The 10,783-nt window shown below is 40.8% G+C and overlaps 1 long non-coding RNA gene across 1 annotated transcript; it reads left to right on the top strand.

The window, feature by feature from the left end:
• Positions 1–751: 751 nt before the first annotated feature.
• LOC135509093 (uncharacterized) lies at positions 752–9,408 on the top strand. The gene is made up of 4 exons (XR_010450889.1): positions 752–1,026; positions 1,201–1,278; positions 1,974–2,232; positions 6,590–9,408. It is a non-coding gene; the product is annotated as an uncharacterized LOC135509093 (long non-coding RNA).
• Positions 9,409–10,783: the final 1,375 nt, after the last annotated feature.

The raw sequence follows: 10,783 nt of genomic DNA on the forward strand, positions 1-10,783 counted from the left end.
GAGAACTTGTTCTCAACTGGCCTACCTGGCTGCGATCCCCGTACAGGGACCAACATCAGGGGAAATTTCAGTGACAACTAAAAATACAACTTCGTAACATTAAACATTCTTGAAAATGCAAGTGTCTTACACCCTTCAAAATATTAGAAACTTGGTAATCAAACTACGTTTTCCAATTTAAAATAGCTATTACAGAGAACAAATACCATGCTTTTGTTTGAGAAGACCAATCAAGAACAGAAACATTTTCCGCCATGACAATTTTTACACATTCACATCTGAAGGTAAAATTAAGACTTACATTCTGATATCTTGCTCTTATTTCTCTTCTTGAGTGTCCCATTGATCAAATGAAGTGCCGTTTTCTTTGATAAAAATCCATTTTTATAGCCTAAATCAAAACATTTTGTAAACTGTTTGTGCTGTGAATTCCATCTCTATCAATTTTTTACGGAGCATTCAGCGTGATTCGCCCCTGTAAACAATTGTTTATCTAGTCATGGTGGGTTTCAGTGCATTCCTCTGGATGTTTGCAACACAGTCAAACCGTTTTTTTGCGGGTAGTATTGACCGAAGTGAGCTGATTTGAAGACAATGATAAATGACTACCTGACGCACCAATAATTTTAGCGAAGCTTCATTGATTGACTATATTTCTGCCCAATGACCACTGCCCTTCTTGAAATCTTGCTGGGTAGATAGCCAATGAGCTGAGGTAAATGCCAGTATGTAATGGTTTGGGGTTGGACCACAATTCCTTGGTTGTAATCGCACGCGCAGGGAACTCCATTTTCGCCTTGCCGATCAGAGGAGTTGCTGTAAAGGCTTTTTACGCGCAGCTGTATTTCGGAAAGTTGTAGTTTCAACGATTTCATTGAAGATATCATGGCAAATACATCATGTAAAGCGTAGTCAAACTCTAAAGTGAAAGTGAGACAGATTTTTTTGTTTGAGGAATCTTGGAGTGTTATGATTCAAACGAACTGAGGAGCTGTTTCTGCAAGGACAGGACGTACTTCTGGATGGGTAAGTGCTAATGCCGTTTAATGAAATATATATATATATTGTGGCAAACCTCTTCAAGGTTAGGAGCGTTTGTCACAAACTAAGTGGTAAACTGTCACCAAATCACCCAAGAATGAGAGTTCTTTCGAACAGGACAGTACCTGTGTGTTTGTTTCTTCGTCCTGGTCCACCCAGGCCGTAGGCGAGGTCAAGGATAGGAGGGTTCGGTACACGAATCGGGTTCTCGGTAGGTCCAGGTCCAAACGCCAACAGGTAAGTCCAAAACAGTCCAGCTCATACACGGTAAATCCAGCCAATCTCTATTGTCTCTTTCTCTATTGTTCATAGATCCTTCCAGCACTCTCTTCTCCTCTTCCTGGTTTTTCTTGACCCTTTATCTGTGGGTTGGCTCCACCTTCTGAGGGTCTTGCTTCTGGGACTTGTAGTTTTGGTGGTCGGCCATTTTGTGATCTGTAGTTCTGACAGGGGTGGCCATTTTAGTGATCGGGCAGAGCCCGTTTATTAGTTCTGCTCTCACATATCTGCCATTTACCACTCGACCCCCTTCTTTGCCACAATATATATATTTTTGCAATGAAATGTGTAGTTTGTGTGTGTGTGTGTTGTTTTGTTTGAGTGTGTGTGTGTGTGTGTGTGTGTGTGTGTGTGTGTGTGTGTGTGTGTGTGTGTGTGTGTGTGTGTGTATATATATATATATATATAAGTATTGTGTGTAACAGTGATAACACCAAGTAAAACTGAAATGAAACTTAAAAACACAAAATATAAATATTCATTATCAAACTTATAGCTTATTATAGATATATATATATAACAATGGCCGGAGTTGAATGGAACACCTTAGTGACTGTTCCCTCTGCTCTATACAATCAATACATATCTGTTTATTTTATGTGATGTTAAAAGGCTCATACAATACAAATATTTTTTGATGTTTTCTTTCACAGTGATAGCGACTCCGACTGAGAGGCCCCATTGCCAAGCTGCCCGCTCTACCTGTGCCCCCAGTGGTGTTCCTATGCCACAGTTCATTACTGCAGGCATGACTGTGCCTCAGGGCCAAAAGGGCACAGCATGGAGGCGTCGTTGTGTTCTGTGTCGCATGAAATGCACCACTTGTTCAGTTTGCCTCTGCTTTACATCAGAAAGAGACTGCTATGGGACATGGCACAAGTTGCAAAATATTATGACGAGGACTTCCAAGGGGTGTGTACTGTTTTTTTAAAATATTTATTTTCTAATATTTTGTTAAACATTTTTTTGTGTGTGTGTGTTAGAATTGCTTTTTGAGATGTTGTATATAGTTATTTGCACTGCTGTATATAGTTATAGGTCCTTTCACAAATTCGGCCACTTGGGTACATTTGGGCAACTTGTGTGGGACACCTGGGTGACTTCATGCTAAATGTCATGTAGCTCACCCATTCCTGACGTTATCAGTCTGAGACTTTGCACACCTACAGTTGCCCTCTTGTGTTATCCATCCAAATTATCTCCAGCATCCTATCTGACTGTGTGGCTATTCTAGTACATGTGAAAGATGATACTACAACAATTAAAAACAGAAAATGTATGCTCTTTCTTTCTCTTTTCTTCCACCAGATCTTCTGTGTTATATTCTCCTACATTCAATTAACATTTCCACAAACTTCAGAATGTTTCCATTCAAATGATACCAAGAATATGCATATCCTTGCCTCTGGGGCTGAGCTACAGGCAGTTAGATTAGGGTGTCTTCAGGCGGAAATTGAGAACAAAGGGATGCAGCCATAACAGGTTATAAAGGTGGAAAAAAACAACCGCTGGACACAAATGCTACGCAGCAGACAAGCTCCAACAGATTGTTCCTGACACTAGATATACGTCTGTGTCCCTCCTAACAGGGTAATCAAAGGCAGGGGCTGTTTTGTTTATGTACGTGTGTGTGTGTGTGTTTGTACAATGTCGAGCACACTTCCTGGATGACAAGTCCCTCTGTGGGTTGAAGCATTGCAGGGTGACTAAACGCTGTCTACTTCACTTGCTTTGGCAATGATAACATATGTTTCCCATGCCAATAAAGCCCTTAAATTGAAATTGAATTGAGAGAATAAGATTGAGAGAAAGAAAAAAAATAAGACAGAAAGAGATAGTCAGCATTGGGTCTGTCCTGGGGGAGTACATCTGTCTGGAACTCTCAGATGTCTGGACCAAAACAGCAATCACAGGAAAAACACATTTATGTAGAGCCATAAAAGCTCAGGTCAGCTTAACAATTGTTGTTATTATCTTGCGGCTTACGTCTACTGCATACTGTGACAGTAGTTTTCACCATAGACTGTTTGGAATTACCACAAACAAATGTTAAACTGCTCTCCGTCCTTGAGAGTTGTGTTGATTAACATGGCCCGGTCGCTGATTGTTATCGAGTGTTGTGACCTGGACAAGGGAGAAATGTGAAAGTCATGTCTGTGGTGTCTACCATATTGATGCAGGTGCCTTAATGGACGCCACTGTGTTGCCAAAGTGGCAGAGAGGTCATAGTGAACATGGAATCCCGTTGCTAACCTAATGCTAAAATCCAACTGTGGAGGGCTTAATGCAACACTAATGTGGTACTACTGCTGGCAACTTAATTACAGGGAACACTCAATAAGGAAATAAAATGTCACCGCCAAATTGTGACAAGGTCAAACTAGAGAAAGCGAGGGGATAGAGAGAGAGAGAGAAAGAAAGAAATAGAGAGTAGTGGCCATATGAGCTGATTACGAACCCATTAGCACTGTTTATACCCTCCGACAACTGGGGGTAGGAGAAGACATTAGCACTGTTTAACACTTCAGATGAGGTAGGAGAAGACGTTAACACAGTTTAACCCCTCAGACAACTGGAGGTAGGAGAAGACATTAACACAGTTTAACCCCTCAGACAACTGGAGGTAGGAGGAAACATTAGCACTGTTTAACCCCTCAGAGAACTAGTGGTAGGAGAAGACATTAACACAGTTTAACCCCTCAGACAACTAGAGGTAGGAGAAGACATTAACACAGTTTAACCCCTCAGACAACTAGAGGTAGGAGAAGACATTAACACAGTTTAACCCCTCAGACAACTAGAGGTAGGAGAAGTCATTGGCACTGTTTAACCCCTCAGACAACTGGAGGTAGGAGAAGACATTAACACTGATTAACCCCTCAGACAACTGGAGGTAGGAGAAGACATTAGCAGTGTTTAACCCTTCAGATGAGGTAGGAGAAGACATTAGCAGTGTTTAACCCCTGAAATCAGGTAAGAGACGACATTAGCACTGTTTAACCCCTGAGATGTGGTAGGAGAAGACATTAGCACTGTTGAACCCCTGAGATGAGGTAGGAGAAGACATTAGCACTGTTGAACCCCTGAGATGTGGTAGGAGCAGACATTAGCACTGTTGAACCCCTGAGATGAGGTAGGAGAAGACATTAGCACTGTTGAATCCTTCAGATGAGGTAGGAGAAGACATTTGCACTGTTTAACCCCTGCGATGAGGTAGAAGACGTTAGCACTGTTGAACCCCTGAGATGAGGTAGGAGAAGACATTAGCACTGTTGAACCCCTGCGATGAGGTAGGAGAAGACATTAGCACTGTTTAACCCCTGAGATGAGGTAGGAGAAGACATTAGCACTGTTGAACACCTGAGATGAGGTAGGAGAAGACATTAGCACTGTTTAACCCCTGCGATGAGGTAGGAGAAGACATTAGCACTGTTTAACCCCTGCGATGAGGTAGAAGACATTAGCACTGTTTAACCCCTGCGATGAGGTAGAAGAAGACATTAGCACTGTTTAACCCCTGAGATGAGGTAGGAGAAGACGTTAGCACTGTTGAACCCCTGAGATGAGGTAGGAGAAGACATTAGCACTGTTGAACCCCTGAGATGAGGTAGGAGAAGACATTAGCACTGTTGAACCCCTGAGATGTGGTAGGAGCAGACATTAGCACTGTTGAACCCCTGAGATGAGGTAGGAGAAGACATTAGCACTGTTGAACCCCTGAGATGTGGTAGGAGCAGACATTAGCACTGTTGAACCCCTGAGATGAGGTAGGAGAAGACATTAGCACTGTTGAACCCCTGAGATGAGGTAGGAGAAGACATTAGCACTGTTGAATCCTTCAGATGAGGTAGGAGAAGACATTAGCACTGTTTAACCCCTGCGATGAGGTAGAAGACGTTAGCACTGTTGAACCCCTGAGATGAGGTAGGAGAAGACATTAGCACTGTTGAACCCCTGAGATGAGGTAGGAGAAGACATTAGCACTGTTGAACACCTGAGATGAGGTAGGAGAAGACATTAGCACTGTTTAACCCCTGCGATGAGGTAGGAGAAGACATTAGCACTGTTTAACCCCTGCGATGAGGTAGAAGACATTAGCACTGTTTAACCCCTGCGATGAGGTAGAAGAAGACATTAGCACTGTTTAACCCCTGTGATGAGGTAGGAGAAGACATTAGCACTGTTGAACCCCTGAGATGAGGTAGGAGAAGACATTAGCACTGTTGAATCCTTCAGATGAGGTAGGAGAAGACATTAGCACTGTTTAACCCCTGCGATGAGGTAGGAGAAGACATTAGCACTGTTTAACCCCTGAGATGAGGTAGGAGAAGACATTAGCACTGGTTAACCCCTCATATGAGGTAGGAAAGACATTAGCACTGTTTAACCCTCAGATGAGGTAGGAGAAGACATTAGCACTGTTAATCGCTTCAGATGAAGTAGGAGAAGACATGTTAGGAAGTTTGGGTATTAGAGACACATTAATGTTCCTGAGAATATTGGACTTTGTTTTACTTAAACCTAGACATTTTCTGAATGAACAATGATTTATGAAGTAATGTTTTTTTTTACATATCATACCTTGATTACATTGTGAGATTGATTACTATTGCTTTTCAACATTTTAATAAACCAGACAGGTCAGACAGAACCTAGTTTGTAACACTTGGACTACTGCCCAGTTGTGTGGTCAAGGACATTGGCAAATTGCAGTTTGTCCAGAATAGAGCAGCACGTATTTCACTTAGATGTACACAACGGTTCAAAAGTTTGAGTTCACTTAAAAATGTCCTTGTTTTTGAAAGAAAAGCACATTTTTTGTCCGTTAATATAACATAAAATCTATTAGAAATATAGTGTAGACATTGTATCGTAAAGTACTATTGTAGCTGGAAAAGGCAGATCTGTTATGTAATATCTACTTAGGCGTACAGAGGCCCATTGTCTCATCTGTTCCTGCCCCGCCCTCTACTGGTCATCCTGGGTCTCTTTGACCTGCCGCCTCCCCCAGTGCTCTTTCCCTCTCTCTCTGTGTGTGTGTGAGATTATGTGGGCGGAGACAGGTGTGCTGGAGTCTAAGCAGATCTCCACCAGCTGCAACCCGTTCCATAATCAAGACCTCTACAAATACTCAGTCCTGCCACTTCCACACTGCCAATTCGTAATCTCAGCTCAGTCAGTTACGCTTCTAGCTATTTATTGCTACTCAGATCCTGTTACCCTGCTCTGCCTGTTTCCCTGCCTGACACGGTTTTCCTCTCCGCTACAGTTCTACCCGCTTTGACTCCGGTTCCTGTCTCCTGTCCCACGTCTCGTCATCCTGCTGCTCTTACCTGGATTCCCAGCTCCACTACTCCCTTGGATTCCTCCCCGGACCTGCTTACCCTCTCAACCCCCCTAGATCCAGCCTCAGCCTCCGTACCTGGTCTCCAGCAACCCGCCCAAGCTTCCCCTGACCTGCACTCCATCTTCCCCCTGTGTTCCAATAAATACCATGGTTACTTCATCTCCTCGTCTGAGTCTGCTCTTGGGTTCAACCGTTCCATTCCGCTCCAGCCTAACACCCATTATCAGCATCCATCACTCCTGTGTTCCAACGGCACGTTGTGTTAGCTAATCCAAGTTCATAATTTTAAAAGTCGAATTGATCATTAGAACACCCTTTTGCAATTATGTTAGCACAGCTGAAAACTGTTCTGATTTAAATAAGCAATAAAAATGGCATTATTTAGACTAGTTGAGTATCTGGAGCATCAGCATTTGTGGGTTCAATTACAGTCTCAAAATGGCCAGAAACAAAACTTTCTTCTGAAACTCGTTAGTTTATTCTTGTTCTGAGAAATTAAGGCTATTCCATGTGAGAAATTGCCAAGAAACTGAAGATCTTGTACAGCGCTGTGTACTACTCCCATCACAGAACAGCACAAACAGGCTCTAACCAGGATAGAAAGGAGTGGGAGGTCCCGGTGCACAACTGAGCAAAAGGAAAAGTACATTAGAGTGTCTAGTTTGAGAAACAGATGCCTCACAAGTCCTCAACTGGCAGCTTCATTAAATAGTACCCGCAAAACACCAGTCTCAACTTCAACAGTAAAGAGATGACAACGGGATGCTGGCGTTCTAGGCAGAGTTGCAAAGAAAAAGCCATATCTCAGACTGGCCAATAAAAGGAAAAGATTAAGATGAGCAGAAGAACACAGACAATGGACAAAGGAAGACAGAAAAAAAGCATTATGGTCAGCCAAATCTAAGTTTGAGGTGTTTGCATCACAAAGAAGAACGTTCGTGAGACTTAGAAAAGATGCTGGAGTAGTGCTTGACACCATCTATCAAGCATGGTGGATGCAAGGTGATGGTCTGGGGGTGCTTTGGTGGTGGTAAAGTGGGAGATTAGTACAGGGTAAAGGGGATCTTGAAGAATGAAGGCTATCACTCTATTTTGCAACGCCATGCCATACCCTGTGGACGGAGCCAATTTCCTCCTACAACAGGACAATGACCCAAAGCACAGCTCCAAACTATGCAAGAACTATTTAGGGAAGAAGCAGTCAGCTGGTATTCTGTCTATAATGGAGTGGCCAGGCACAGTCACCGGATCTCAACCCTATTGAGCTGTTGTGGGAGCAACTTGACCGTATGGTACGTAAGAAGTGCCCATCAAGCCTATCCAACTTGTGGGAGGTGCTTCAGAAAGCATGGTGTGAAATCTCTTCAGATTACCCCAACAAATTGATCACTAGAATGTCAAAGGTCGGCAAGGCTGTAATTGCTGAAAATGGAGGATTCTTTGATGAAAGCAAAGTTTGAAGGACACTATTATTTCAATAAAAAATCATTATTTATAACCTTGTCAACGGCTTGACTATATTTCCTATTCATTTTGCAACTAATTTCATGTATATTTTCATGGAAAACAAGGACATTTCTAAGTGAACCCAAATTTTTGAACGGTAGTGTACACGGAGGGTGACTGTCAATAATATGAATGTCAATCTCTCCTGGTTCAAAGTTGAAGAGAAATTGACTACATAACTATTGGTCTTTGTGCGAGGTGTTGATGTGTTGAAGATACTGAACTGTCTGTTCAAGCAGTTGGCACACAGTTCAGACACTCATCGGCACAACACAAGACAAGAAACCAGAGGTCTCTTCACAGTCCCCAGGTCCAGAACAGAGGTTGAGAAACACACAGTTCAGATACTCATCGGTACAACACAAGACATGCAACCAGAGGTCTCTTCACAGTCCCCAGGTCCAGAACAGAGGTTGAGAAACACACAGTTCAGATACTCATCGGTACAACACAAGACATGCAACCAGAGGTCTATTCACAGTCCCCAGGTCCAGAACAGAGGTTGAGAAACACACAGTTCAGATACTCATCGGTAAAACACAAGACATGCAACCAGAGGTCTCTTCACAGTCCCCAGGTCCAGAACAGAGGCCGGGAACGCACAGTACTAAATAGAGCCATGACTAGATGGAACTCTCTGCTACCCCAGGTAACTCAAGTAGCAACTAAACCAGATAAAAACAGACAAAATAACACCTTACAAGGACTGTGAAGAGACACAGGCATTTGTATATATTTTGTATTCTATTTCGCATTGTATTATATAATATAGTGATATGTGATGGGAGTGTTTGCTAAATGACTAAAGTGTAAAGTAATATATAATGTAGTGATATGTGATGGGAGTGTTTGCTAAATGACTAAAGTGTAAAGTAATATATAATGTAGTGATATGTGATGGGAGTGTTTGCTAAATGACTAAAGTGTAAAGTAATATATAATGTAGTGATATGTGATGGGAGTGTTTGCTAAATGACTAAAGTGTAAAGTAATATATAATGTAGTGATATGTGATGGGAGTGTTTGCTAAATGACTAAAGTGTAAAGTAATATATAATGTAGTGATATGTGATGGGAGTGTTTGCTAAATGACTAAAGTGTAAAGTAATATATAATGTAGTGATATGTGATGGGAGTGTTTGCTAAATGACTAAAGTGTAAAGTAATATATAATGTAGTGATATGTGATGGGAGTGTTTGCTAAATGACTAAAGTGTAAAGTAATATATAACGTAGTGATATGTGATGGGAGTGTTTGCTAAATTACTAAAGTGTAAAGTAATATATGACGTAGTGATATGTGATGGGAGTGTCTGCTAAATGACTAAAGTGTAAAGTAATATATAATGTAGTGATATGTGATGGGAGTGTTTGCTAAATTACTCAAGTGTAAAGTAATATATAACGTAGTGATATGTGATGGGAGTGTCTGCTAAATTACTCAAGTGTAAAGTAATATATAACGTAGTGATATGTGATGGGAGTGTTTGCTAAACGACTAAAGTGTAAAGTAATATATAACGTAGTGATATGTGATGGGAGTGTCTGCTAAATTACTCAAGTGTAAAGTAATATATAATGTAGTGATATGTGATGGGAGTGTCTGCTAAGTTACTAAAGTGTAAAGTAATATATAACGTAGTGATATGTGATGGGAGTGTCTGCTAAATGACTAAAGTGTAAAGTAATATATAACGTAGTGATATGTGATGGGAGTGTCTGCTAAATTACTCAAGTGTAAAGTAATATATAACGTAGTGATGTGTGATGGGAGTGTCTGCTAAGTTACTAAAGTGTAAAGTAATATATAACGTAGTGACATGTGATGGGAGTGTTTGCTAAGTTACTAAAGTGTAAAGTAATATATAACGTAGTGATGTGTGATGGGAGTGTCTGCTAAGTTACTAAAGTGTAAAGTAATATATAACGTAGTGATATGTGATGGGAGTGTTTGCTAAATTACTCAAGTGTAAAGTAATATATAACGTAGTGATATGTGATGGGAGTGTTTGCTAAATGACTCAAGTGTAAAGTAATATATAACGTAGTGATATGTGATGGGAGTGTTTGCTAAATGACTAAAGTGTAAAGTAATATATAATGTAGTGATATGTGATGGGAGTGTTTGCTAAGTTACTAAAGTGTAAAGTAATATATAATGTAGTGATGTGTGATGGGAGTGTCTGCTAAGTTACTAAAGTGTAAAGTAATATATAACGTAGTGATATGTGATGGGAGTGTTTGCTAAGTTACTAAAGTGTAAAGTAATATATAATGTAGTGATGTGTGATGGGAGTGTCTGCTAAGTTACTAAAGTGTAAAGTAATATATAATGTAGTGATATGTGATGGGAGTGTTTGCTAAGTTACTAAAGTGTAAAGTAATATATAACGTAGTGATATGTGATGGGAGTGTTTGCTAAGTTACTAAAGTGTAAAGTAATATATAACGTAGTGATATGTGATGGGAGTGTTTGCTAAGTTACTAAAGTGTAAAGTAATATATAACGTAGTGATATGTGATGGGAGTGTTTGCTAAGTTACTAAAGTGTAAAGTAATATATAATGTAGTGATATGTGATGGGAGTGTTTGCTAAGTTACTAAAGTGTA

The sequence above is a fragment of the Oncorhynchus masou genome, chromosome 22 (assembly GCF_036934945.1).
Source record: "Oncorhynchus masou masou isolate Uvic2021 chromosome 22, UVic_Omas_1.1, whole genome shotgun sequence".
Taxonomy (NCBI): Eukaryota; Metazoa; Chordata; class Actinopteri; order Salmoniformes; family Salmonidae; genus Oncorhynchus; species Oncorhynchus masou.